We start from the raw sequence: 14185 nt of genomic DNA on the forward strand, positions 1-14185 counted from the left end.
TCCAGTTACAGTTAGCATTAATATATAGGCAGAAACCGTCTTCATAGATCCAGTTACAGTTAGCATTAATATATAGACAGAAACCGTCTTCATAGATCCAGTTACAGTTAGCATTAATATATAGACAGAAACCGTCTTCCTAGATCCAGTTACAGTTAGCATTAATATATAGGCAGAAACCGTCTTCATAGATCCAGTTACAGTTAGCATATATATATAGGCAGAAACCGTCTTCATAGATTCAGTTACAGTTAGCATTAATATATAGGCAGAAACCGTCTTCATAGATCCAGTTACAGTTAGCATTAATATATAGACAGAAACCGTCTTCATAGATCCAGTTACAGTTAGCATTAATATATAGGCAGAAACCGTCTTCATAGATCCAGTTACAGTTAGCATTAATATATAGGCAGAAACCGTCTTCATAGATCCAGTTACAGTTAGCATTAATATATAGGCAGAAACCGTCTTCCTAGATCCAGTTACAGTTAGCGTTAATATATAGACAGAAACCGTCTTCATAGTGTTCTTCCCTGTTTCTTTGTCCGCCATCTTTGGTGTATTTTACGGGTTTTTTTACATCATGTGATCCATTTGTCTATGCTTCCAACTGTTGAGCTTCCAGTCTTTGTTAACATGTCCCAGTGGAGTTTAGCGCCTGTTTGACTCTGGGACGGTGACGGTGTTAGTCAGGACGAGGGTTAATCATGCCACTACAGTTTGGATTGACGCTGTTGGTGAATGTGACTCTCCATCCTCCACACTCTCCTTGAGTAAGGAATCATTGTTAGGGCTGCTCCATTCAGCAGCAAGGCTGTGTGTGTGTGTGTGTGTGTGGTCGTCTGGTCTCCTCGCTGTGTGACTTTGTACGAGTGTGTGAGTGGAGGTGACTATTACCACATCTGTCAGCCTCTCCGTCTACCAGAATGCTGACTCACAGTTTGCCACATATTCACACACACACACACACACACACACACACACACACACCCACCCACCGTCCCACACACGTCCTACATGTCAGAGATGAGAGGTACCATCTGTGCCAGGGACACAGTCTCCCACGATAACAGCACACTCACTGTCTCATGCTTTTTCTGCCACTGCTGTTAGAAGCTCTTCATGTCTCCATCTCTGAGCTGGCAGTATCCAGGACTGGGGGTGCTATATTTCTGTACTTTTCATCCTTTCACCTGCCAATCTGTGTTTTCTCTTCTGCTGTCATCACCCTAAGGTGACTGTGCTCAGATCTCACTTGCTTTAAGTCATGATGTGTCATAGAAAGAGAACTCAGACTTATGAAGTCATTTATCTGTGATCGTTTCCTCAGGCCTGAGTTGATTTTGACATCACAGGCTTGTTTTAGGGGGAGAAGCAGGGTTCCATTACCTGAATATACATTTAAATTGCATTATCTCTTTCAGATTTTTAATACCTCTACTTTAAAGGGCAAGAACAAATACTTTGGGACAAATTTGAGGCCACGTTTCTCTGTTATGTCCTTTAAAACAGCAGATTTTTCTTTAAAGCTGTTTACAAGTTTACAGACATCTCTGACAGAAGCATCCAGAGATACCTGCTGATCTGTGTCCCTGCACCCTCAACACAAATCAACATTAGACTGTAAACCTGCAGCTCTGCCTTCATGGTGGCTCAGTATGACATGCTGTAAACTCTCCAGAGTCTGTGCCAAGCCTGCCAGCTCCTGCTTTTCTTAAGTGCATGCTAATATAACATACAGCATGCCCTTATTTGCAATCTTTTTCCTTTTCATCTTCATCTTTTTTGCTACTTTTAATCCATTTTTACTGCTTTAGCACTTTTGCCATCTCTTTTTGCCCATTTTTACTGCTTCTCTCCCATTTTTGCCACAAGTTTTTTGCCTCTTTTACCCTGATTTGTGCTATTTGAATATTTTTCCCTTTTTTGCCATTTTTTTACCCATTAAAGCCACGTTATGCCATTAAATGCCACTGTTTTCAGCATTCTCGCCACTCTTTGCTGCTTTTGGCCAATTTTCCCACATTTTTGCCCATTTTAGTCACTATTACACTCATTTTCCCCATGTTTTTGCTGCTTTTTGACCATTTTCCCACATTTTTGCCCACTTTAGTCACTCTTACACTCATTTGTGAGATATTTTGCTGCTTTTTGACCATTTTTTGCCTATTTTAGTCACTTTTACGCTCATTTTCCCATGTTTTTGCTGCTTTTTGACCATTTTTCCACTTTTTGACCATTTCTGTCACATTTAAACTCATTTGTTGGCCACTCTTTGCTGCTTTTGGACTATTTGCCCCAACTTTTTGTTCATTTCTGTCACTTTTACACTTATTTGTGCCATGTTTTTGCTGCTTTTGGACTATCCAGTGAGCACCCTTGGGAATGAAAAAGGGGACCGGCCAGTCAGAGAGTGAAAAGCTTGTCCAGTTTACAGAGAGCAGTTTCATAATGTTGGCTATAAATAAAGTACATGTGTATTTATTCCTGTGTCATTGGCTCAGCATCATCCATGACACACTTCCATCAACCCCGGTAGTGGTAGCTAATTTAGCCTCCTGCTCTCTTGCTGAGGCAGAGCTTTCTAAATATAACCTCCACACGGTGAGTGTGTGTGTTAGCAGGAGTGTGTGACACATACTGTAGCTCGTACCCATGTGGCACTTTGGCGTTATTACAGAGTACAGGATGGTTGCTTTGGCAAAGACAAGCTTGAACAAATGTTTCCGGCCTTAGAGAGACCCGTTTGTGATTTTCAGAGCCCTGTTTACATCACACAGTATGTTAGCTTGCTGACTCTCACACGGCAGTGTCCTTATATCATCTGTTTAAGCCCAAAACTGGACATGAGAAAGAGATCCTCCTTATTTATCAGGCATTCTTAACTCCCTGTGTGTTGTAGTGACAGACAGTCAATAAGTAGAAGAATATTCACTGGTTTCAGTCAGTCTGCCATGAGTCTGGCAAAGATCATAAGGGCTGGACAGCAGACTCAAAACTATCACAATATTCAAAACTATACATTCATGGAACCAAAGCCAGTCATGCAGTTAGAATGAAGACATTATAATATTATAATAAAGACCTGTTATAATAGAGCAGTGTTAATCATTATAATATTATCATAAAGACCTGTTATAACAGAGCAGTGTTAATCATTATAATATTATAATAAAGACCTGTTATAATAGAGCAGTGTTAATCATTATAATATTATCATAAAGACCTGTTATAATAGAGCAGTGTTAATCATTATAATATTATCATAAAGACCTGTTATAATAGAGCAGTGTTAATCATTATAATATTATCATAAAGACCTGTTATAATAGAGCAGTGTTAATCATTATAATATTATCATAAAGACCTGTTATAATAGAGCAGTGTTAATCATTATAATATTATCATAAAGACCTGTTATAATAGAGCAGTGTTAATCATTATAATATTATCATAAAGACCTGTTATAACAGAGCAGTGTTAATCATTATAATATTATCATAAAGACCTGTTATAATAGAGCAGTGTTAATCATTATAATATTATCATAAAGACCTGTTATAATAGAGCAGTGTTAATCATTATAATATTATCATAAAGACCTGTTATAATAGAGCAGTGTTAATCATTATAATATTATCATAAAGACCTGTTATAATAGAGCAGTGTTAATCATTATAATATTATCATAAAGACCTGTTATAATAGAGCAGTGTTAATCATTAATATTATAATAAAGACCTGTTATAATAGAGCAGTGTTAATCATCAATATTATAATAAAGACCTGTTATAACAGAGCAGTGTTAATCATTATAATATTATCATAAAGACCTGTTATAATAGAGCAGTGTTAATCATTAATATTATAATAAAGACCTGTTATAATAGAGCAGTGTTAATCATTATAATATTATCATAAAGACCTGTTATAATAGAGCAGTGTTAATCAATAATATTATCATAAAGACCTGTTATAATAGAGCAGTGTTAATCATTATAATATTATCATAAAGACCTGTTATAATAGAGCAGTGTTAATCATTATTATATTATCATAAAGACCTGTTATAATAGAGCAGTGTTAATCATTAATATTATAATAAAGACCTGTTATAATAGAGCAGTGTTAATCATCAATATTATAATAAAGACCTGTTATAACAGAGCAGTGTTAATCATTAATATTATAATAAAGACCTGTTATAACAGAGCAGTGTTAATCATTAATATTATAATAAAGACCTGTTATAATAGAGCAGTGTTAATCATTATAATATTATCATAAAGACCTGTTATAATAGAGCAGTGTTAATCAATAATATTATCATAAAGACCTGTTATAATAGAGCAGTGTTAATCATTATAATATTATAATAAAGACCTGTTATAATAGAGCAGTGTTAATCATTATAATATTATAATAAAGACCTGTTATAATAGAGCAGTGTTAATCATCAATATTATATTAAAGACCTGTTATAATAGAGCAGTGTTAATCATTATAATATTATAATAAAGACCTGTTATAATAGAGCAGTGTTAATCAATAATATTATCATAAAGACCTGTTATAATAGAGCAGTGTTAATCATCAATATTAAAATAAAGACCTGTTATAATAGAGCAGTGTTAATCATTAATATTAACATAAAGACCTGTTATAATAGAGCAGTGTTAATCATTATAATATTATCATAAAGACCTGTTATAATAGAGCAGTGTTAATCAATAATATTATCATAAAGACCTGTTATAATAGAGCAGTGTTAATCATCAATATTATAATAAAGACCTGTTATAATAGAGCAGTGTTAATCATTAATATTATAATAAAGACCTGTTATAATAGAGCAGTGTTAATCATTAATATTATAATAAAGACCTGTTATAATAGAGCAGTGTTAATCATTATAATATTATAATAAAGACCTGTTATAATAGAGCAGTGTTAATCATTATAATATTATAATAAAGACCTGTTATAATAGAGCAGTGTTAATCATTATAATATTATAATAAAGACCTGTTATAATAGAGCAGTGTTAATCATTATAATATTATAATAAAGACCTGTTATAATAGAGCAGTGTTAATCATTATAATATTATAATAAAGACCTGTTAAAATAGAGCAGTGTTAATCATTAATATTATAATAAAGACCTGTTATAATAGAGCAGTGTTAATCATTAATATTATAATAAAGACCTGTTATAATAGAGCAGTGTTAATCATCAATATTATAATAAAGACCTGTTATAATAGAGCAGTGTTAATCATTATAATATTATAATAAAGACCTGTTATAATAGAGCAGTGTTAATCATCAATATTATAATAAAGACCTGTTATAATAGAGCAGTGTTAATCATCAATATTATCATAAAGACCTGTTATAATAGAGCAGTGTTAATCATCAATATTATCATAAAGACCTGTTATAATAGAGCAGTGTTAATCATTAATATTATCATAAAGACCTGTTATAATAGAGCAGTGTTAATCATTATAATATTATCATAAAGACCTGTTATAATAGAGCAGTGTTAATCATCAATATTATAATAAAGACCTGTTATAATAGAGCAGTGTTAATCATTAATATTATAATAAAGACCTGTTATAATAGAGCAGTGTTAATCATTAATATTATAATAAAGACCTGTTATAATAGAGCAGTGTTAATCATTATAATATTATAATAAAGACCTGATATAATAGAGCAGTGTTAATCATTATAATATTATATTAAAGACCTGTTATAATAGAGCAGTGTTAATCATTATAATATTATCATAAAGACCTGTTATAATAGAGCAGTGTTAATCAATTTAATATTATAATAAAGACCTGTTATAATAGAGCAGTGTTAATCATTATAATATTATAATAAAGACCTGTTATAATAGAGCAGTGTTAATCATTATAATAAAGACCTGTTATAATAGAGCAGTGTTAATCATTATAATATTATAATAAAGACCTGTTATAATAGAGCAGTGTTAATCATTAATATTATAATAAAGACCTGTTATAATAGAGCAGTGTTAATCATCAATATTATAATAAAGACCTGTTATAATAGAGCAGTGTTAATCATTATAATATTATAATAAAGACCTGTTATAATAGAGCAGTGTTAATCATTAATATTATAATAAAGACCTGTTATAATAGAGCAGTGTTAATCATCAATATTATAATAAAGACCTGTTATAATAGAGCAGTGTTAATCAATTTAATATTATAATAAAGACCTGTTATAATAGAGCAGTGTTAATCATTATAATATTATAATAAAGACCTGTTATAATAGAGCAGTGTTAATCATCAATATTATAATAAAGACCTGTTATAATAGAGCAGTGTTAATCAATTTAATATTATAATAAAGACCTGTTATAATAGAGCAGTGTTAATCAATTTAATATTATAATAAAGACCTGTTATAATAGAGCAGTGTTAATCATTATAATATTATAATAAAGACCTGTTATAATAGAGCAGTGTTAATCAATTTAATATTATAATAAAGACCTGTTATAATAGAGCAGTGTTAATCAATTTAATATTATAATAAAGACCTGTTATAATAGAGCAGTGTTAATCATTATAATATTATAATAAAGACCTGTTATAATAGAGCAGTGTTAATCATTATAATATTATAATAAAGACCTGTTAAAATAGAGCAGTGTTAATCATTATAATATTATAATAAAAACCTGTTATAATAGAGCAGTGTTAATCATTATAATATTATAATAAAGACCTGTTATAATAGAGCAGTGTTAATCATTAATATTATAATAAAGACCTGTTATAATACAGCAGTGTTAATCATTAATATTATAATAAAGACCTGCTATAATAGAGCAGTGTTAATCATTAATTTTATAATAAAGACCTGTTATAATAGAGCAGTGTTAATCATTGTAATATTATAATAAAGACCTGTTATAATAGAGCAGTGTTAATCATTATAATATTATAATTAAGACCTGTTATAATAGAGCAGTGTTAATCATTATAATATTATAATAAAGACCTGTTATAATAGAGCAGTGTTAATCATCAATATTATAATAAAGACCTGTTATAATAGAGCAGTGTTAATCATTAATATTATAATAAAAACCTGTTATAATAGAGCAGTGTTAATCATTATAATATTATAATTAAGACCTGTTATAATAGAGCAGTGTTAATCATCAATATTATAATAAAGACCTGTTATAATAGAGCAGTGTTAATCATTATAATATTATAATAAAGACCTGTTATAATAGAGCAGTGTTAATCATTATAATATTATAATAAAGACCTGTTATAATAGAGCAGTGTTAATCATTATAATATTATAATAAAGACCTGTTATAATAGAGCAGTGTTAATCATTATAATATTATAATAAAGACCTGTTATAATAGAGCAGTGTTAATCATTATAATATTATAATAAAGACCTGTTATAATAGAGCAGTGTTAATCATCAATATTATAATAAAGACCTGTTATAATAGAGCAGTGTTAATCATTATAATATTATAATAAAGACCTGTTATAATAGAGCAGTGTTAATCATTAATATTATAATAAAGACCTGTTATAATAGAGCAGTGTTAATCATTAATATTATAATAAAGACCTGCTATAATAGAGCAGTGTTAATCATTAATTTTATAATAAAGACCTGTTATAATAGAGCAGTGTTAATCATTAATATTATAATAAAGACCTGTTATGATAGAGCAGTGTTAATCATTATGATATTATAATAAAGACCTGTTATAATAGAGCAGTGTTAATCATTAATATTATAATAAAGACCTGTTATAATAGAGCAGTGTTAATCATTAATTTTATAATAAAGACCTGTTATAATAGAGCAGTGTTAATCATTAATTTTATAATAAAGACCTGTTATAATAGAGCAGTGTTAATCATTAATTTTATAATAAAGACCTGTTATAATAGAGCAGTGTTAATCATTATAATATTATAATAAAGACCTGTTATAATAGAGCAGTGTTAATCATTAATTTTATAATAAAGACCTGTTATAATAGAGCAGTGTTAATCATTAATTTTATAATAAAGACCTGTTATAATAGAGCAGTGTTAATCATTATAATATTATAATAAAGACCTGTTATAATAGAGCAGTGTTAATCATTATAATATTATAATTAAGACCTGTTATAATAGAGCAGTGTTAATCATTATAATATTATAATAAAGACCTGTTAAAATAGAGCAGTGTTAATCATTAATATTATTATAAAGACCTGTTATAATAGAGCAGTGTTAATCATTAATATTATAATAAAGACCTGTTATAACAGAGCAGTGTTAATCATTATAATATTATAATAAAGACCTGTTATAACAGAGCAGTGTTAATCATTATAATATTATAATAAAGACCTGTTATAATAGAGCAGTGTTAATCATTAATATTATAATAAAGACCTGTTATAACAGAGCAGTGTTAATCATTATAATATTATAATAAAGACCTGTTATAACAGAGCAGTGTTAATCATTATAATATTATAATAAAGACCTGTTATAATAGAGCAGTGTTAATCATTATAATATTATCATAAAGACCTGTTATAATAGAGCAGTGTTAATCATTATAATATTATAATAAAGACCTGTTATAATAGAGCAGTGTTAATCATTAATATTATAATAAAGACCTGTTATAATAGAGCAGTGTTAATCATTATAATATTGTAATAAAGACCTGTTATAACAGAGCAGTGTTAATCATTATAATATTATAATAAAGACCTGTTATAATAGAGCAGTGTTAATCATTATAATATTATCATAAAGACCTGTTATAATAGAGCAGTGTTAATCATTATAATATTATAATAAAGACCTGTTATAATAGAGCAGTGTTAATCATTAATATTATAATAAAGACCTGTTATAATAGAGCAGTGTTAATCATTATAATATTGTAATAAAGACCTGTTATAATAGAGCAGTGTTAATCATTAATATTATAATAAAGACCTGTTATAATAGAGCAGTGTTAATCATTAATATTATAATAAAGACCTGTTATAATAGAGCAGTGTTAATCATTATAATATTGTAATAAAGACCTGTTATAATAGAGCAATGTTAATCATTAATATTATTATAAAGACCTGTTATAATAGAGCAGTGTTAATCATTAATATTATAATAAAGACCTGTTATAACAGAGCAGTGTTAATCATTATAATATTATAATAAAGACCTGTTATAATAGAGCAGTGTTAATCATTATAATATTATCATAAAGACCTGTTATAATAGAGCAGTGTTAATCATTAATATTATAATAAAGACCTGTTATAATAGAGCAGTGTTAATCATTAATATTATAATAAAGACCTGTTATAATAGAGCAGTGTTAATCATTAATATTATAATAAAGACCTGTTATAACAGAGCAGTGTTAATCATTATAATATTATAATAAAGACCTGTTATAACAGAGCAGTGTTAATCATTATAATATTATAATAAAGACCTGTTATAACAGAGCAGTGTTAATCATTATAATATTATAATAAAGACCTGTTATAACAGAGCAGTGTTAATCATTATAATATTATAATAAAGACCTGTTATAACAGAGCAGTGTTAATCATTATAATATTATAATAAAGACCTGTTATAATAGAGCAGTGTTAATCATTAATATTATAATAAAGACCTGTTATAACAGAGCAGTGTTAATCATTATAATATTATAATAAAGACCTGTTATAACAGAGCAGTGTTAATCATTATAATATTATAATAAAGACCTGTTATAATAGAGCAGTGTTAATCATTAATATTATAATAAAGTACTGTTATAGTAGAGCAGTGTTAATCATTATAATATTATAATAAAGACCTGTTATAATAGAGCAGTGTTAATCATTATAATATTATAATAAAGACCTGTTATAATAGAGCAGTGTTAATCATTATAATATTATAATAAAGACCTGTTATAATAGAGCAGTGTTAATCATTATAATATTATAATAAAGACCTGTTATAATAGAGCAGTGTTAATCATTAATATTATAATAAAGACCTGTTATAATAGAGCAGTGTTAATCATTATAATATTATAATAAAAACCTGTTATAATAGAGCAGTGTTAATCATTAATATTATAATAAAGTACTGTTATAGTAGAGCAGTGTTAATCATTATAATATTATAATAAAGACCTGTTATAATAGAGCAGTGTTAATCATTATAATATTATAATAAAAACCTGTTATAATAGAGCAGTGTTAATCATTAATATTATAATAAAGTACTGTTATAGTAGAGCAGTGTTAATCATTATAATATTATAATAAAGACCTGTTATAATAGAGCAGTGTTAATCATTATAATATTATAATAAAGACCTGTTATAATAGAGCAGTGTTAATCATTATAATATTATAATAAAGACCTGTTATAATAGAGCAGTGTTAATCATTATAATATTATAATAAAGACCTGTTATAATAGAGCAGTGTTAATCATTAATATTATAATAAAGACCTGTTATAATAGAGCAGTGTTAATCATTATAATATTATAATAAAGACCTGTTATAATAGAGCAGTGTTAATCATTAATATTATAATAAAGACCTGTTATAACAGAGCAGTGTTCATCATTATAATATTATAATAAAGACCTGTTTTAATAGACTAGATAGCTGGGTTTCAGATGGACTAGACGGAGGGGCAGAGGAGTGAGAGACACAACTAAACAGCACATGAAGGACATATTTCCAGCAGTAGTGACTGTTAGCTTCTCTCCCAGTTTGTAGGAACCTCCTAGAACTGTACTGCTGTATGTGAATAATGGCATCTTTATCTACCTTTGTCATGGACCAGAGTGATCTGATCAATTATTGCTCTGATAAAACTGAACCCTAGAAAGACTGTCAAGCCCTTGATTAAGTTCCTGCAGTAAAATATTGATTTTGTCATGTTGGCTATTGTAACTCCAGTCACAATGCTGGAACAGGCTTGGGTGAATGCCGTTGTCTCATTAGGTATTTAGAGTAAACCGTATTAGCTGTTCTTCATAACTCAGAGAAACAGGCTAAATGACCTGTGACTAATTCTCAATCATTAATTTATAACTAAGGGCCACTAATGAGTGAACATAACTTTGTTGAGGTTCAGGGTTGTACCTGAGTTCATAAACTGACGCTGAAGAATTAAAAAGGAACCCAAGCATTTGTTTGGTGATGTCTGCCAGCTTGGTTTTAAATACAGTGTCAGGTAATGTACGGTGATATTTTATTTATATCAGTGTACAGCTGTAAACAGAGCTATTATCCACAGGCACAGGTTGTAACAGATATTTTTATTTTAGAACCATCCGCCTTGTTCGGGTCCTATTTAAAGTCCAGTGCAGTCAGGGCGATAGCTCTTCCTCGTCCAAAAATAGAGGCTCACGCGGAAACACGGCCAGCCTGTCTGTTTAGACCGGTCCTAGTGAGAAATGAGCAGGCTCGGATAAATACACCTTTAAGAGGGGGCATGAGGAGCGGTTTCAGTACCAGGACTCGGACTCGGTGCCTGTTTGCGCTGTCAGGGAATTCCGGGGCCGTGCAGTGACGTCACGTGTGCGTGCTCCTCTGTTTCCTTGTGCGTGTGTCTGAGCGTGCGTGGCTCTGTCCCTTTAAAACAGAGCTCAGCGCAATCCGATCCCCGCCTGCTGCCTGCCTGCCTGCCTGTCTGTGTGTGGAGCAAAGGAGAAAAGGAGCTCGAAGCAGAGAGACGACACCAACACGAGCTTTCGCCTGACGGTGAAGGAATATCCGTGAGGGAGAGTACAGACCGGACCGAGCCTTTCTGAGACCCTAGAGGGGCGCTTCGGCCATCAGGAAGCTCAAGTTTGATGGTTTTTCTAGAGGAAGACTAACGAGGATTACGGAGCTACCGCTGCTCCCCGCTCGGCCGGCTAGTCGGGAATTTGTTTGCAGACTCGGAGCTCCAAACTTACGGATAAAGAGACAGTAACGGCTTCCGTTTCCACCTGGGATTAAGACTCAAGTACATGTTGGATATTTTTGTCTCTGTTTCGGCTTTTAAACCCCCTTCTTCAGTGAACGGTGAGTGCTTCTGCTGCTGAGGACGGAGCGTTTAAAGGTCCAGTTGTAAACACACAAGCTAGTGGTCATAGCTTAGCCTCTCTGTCAACTTACACAGCCTGTAGCTGTGGTAGGACTGCTGAGCTCGGCTGGTCGGTTCTCAAGGCTCTGTTAGACCAGGGCTGGGTTCTCAAGGCTCTGTTAGACCAGGGCTGGGTTCTCAAGGCTCTGTTAGACCAGGGCTGGGTTCTCAAGGCTCTGTTAGACCAGGGCTGGGTTCTCAAGGCTCTGTTAGACCAGGGCTTGGTTCTCAAGGCTCTGTTAGACCAGGGTTGGGTTCTCAAGGCTCTGTTAGACCAGGGCTGGGTTCTCAAGGCTCTGTTAGACCAGGGCTGGGTTCTCAATGCTCTTTTAGACCAGGGTTGGGTTCTCAAGGCTCTGTTAGACCAGGGCTGGGTTCTCAAGGCTCTTTTAGACCAGGGCTTGGTTCTCAAGGCTCTTTTAGACCAGGGCTGGGTTCTCAAAGCTCTTTTAGACCAGGGCTGGGTTCTCAAAGCTCTTTTAGACCAGGGCTGGGTTCTCAAAGCTCTTTTAGACCAGGGCTTGGTTCTCAAGGCTCTTTTAGACCAGGGCTTGGTTCTCAAAGCTCTTTTAGACCAGGGCTGGGTTCTCAAAGGTCTTTTAGACCAGGGCTGGGTTCTCAAGGCTCTGTTAGACCAGGGTTGGGTTCTCAAGGCTCTATTAGACCAGGGTTGGGTTCTCAAGGCTCTTTTAGACCAGGGCTGGGTTCTCAAGGCTCTGTTAGACCAGGGTTGGGTTCTCAAGGCTCTATTAGACCAGGGTTGGGTTCTCAAGGCTCTTTTAGACCAGGGCTGGGTTCTCAAAGCTCTTTTAGACCAGGGTTTGCCCTGCTTCAGTGAGGGACAACCTTGTGTGGAGGCAATAAGCAGGGGGATTTCGCTGCTTTTCCTTCTTCACACTTGGCTCTTTGATCCCACGCGTGTCTGTCTTGGTTTACTGGATTCTGATGGCTCATAATTTAACCGATGAGATTAATTATTCAGTCACACATGGTTCAGAGTGTTTATTGTAAAGGGGCTTCGGTCAGGCACGTGGTTTATGTTATGTGCTCCAGAAGTGCTGAAGTTATTTGAGGGTTTTGTCCAGTGGAGGTTTGTCGGAGGGTTTGGTCAGTAGAACTGGTCCTCCGGGTAGGTTATCTAAGAAATAATTAAACAGCAGTTTGTCTCTGTAGTATCCTCCAAAGGCTAGAAAGGCAGGGAGAGAGGAAAATGCCTGTGTAAGGAGATCTCACGCCATTGTGTGCGTGTGTTGAGGGGTGGGGGTAGGCAGGATCACTGGGGTCGGCTGCCGTAAAGTGAATGGATAGCTGCCTCCCCCATCAGCCTCAGTCAGTCCTTGTGCACACAAAGAGCCAGATTGAAAGGAAATGATTTGCATCACCTCTCCTTTTTGGGGGGAGGGGGCGATGTTTTTGCTGCTGTTGGGGTCTGCCTTTTAGTCTGACCACGGTTTCTGTGAGCTCTCTGCGTATTTGGGAGAGTTAAAAACACGTCCAGACTCTGGGAGCAGTGTGAAAACCTCGAAGGAGTCAGCTGGATCCCTGTTTGACCTATAACCTAGGCTGCTGTTTTTATTTAGCCCATCTCTCTGTCTGTGGTCACCGGACAAGTTGTGATGAGAATTTGTAAAGGGGTCATTTGTTCCTTTATGGCCCGCTATAAACCGGCCCAGTCCAGGAAGGTGGAGTGTGCTGACATGGGGTCGTGAAGGGGGGGAAGCCTTTCAAGCCAGCCTGTCCTGCGTTTGATGTCCCGGGCTGTGAAAAGTTTAACTCCATTCACCCTCATGGTCGGAGAGTGCTGCCTCAGCTCTCCCCGCCCCCGTTTGTCCCGTGATCTCAGATGTGTGTGAATGAACAATCACCGCCCCTTTACTATAGCCCGAATGATGACGAACATGCAGGAGCGTTTGGGTTAGAGCCTACACACACACTCACACACACACGTCAGGAGGCAGAGGGAGAGTTTGATGACACTGGAAATAATGTTTAGT

At 33.2% G+C, this 14185-nt stretch overlaps 1 protein-coding gene across 1 annotated transcript in view; it reads left to right on the forward strand.

Moving 5' to 3' along the window:
- Positions 1-11441: 11441 nt before the first annotated feature.
- Positions 11442-14185, forward strand: part of kdm6ba (lysine (K)-specific demethylase 6B, a) — a 38712-nt gene continuing 35968 nt past the window's right edge. Inside the window, exon 1 of the mRNA XM_041779195.1 lies at positions 11442-12130. The gene's annotated coding sequence lies outside the window, so the exon portion shown is untranslated. The remainder of the gene's footprint in view (positions 12131-14185) is intronic.

The sequence above is a fragment of the Cheilinus undulatus genome, linkage group 22 (genome assembly GCF_018320785.1).
Source record: "Cheilinus undulatus linkage group 22, ASM1832078v1, whole genome shotgun sequence".
In the NCBI taxonomy this organism is placed as follows: domain Eukaryota; kingdom Metazoa; phylum Chordata; class Actinopteri; order Labriformes; family Labridae; genus Cheilinus; species Cheilinus undulatus.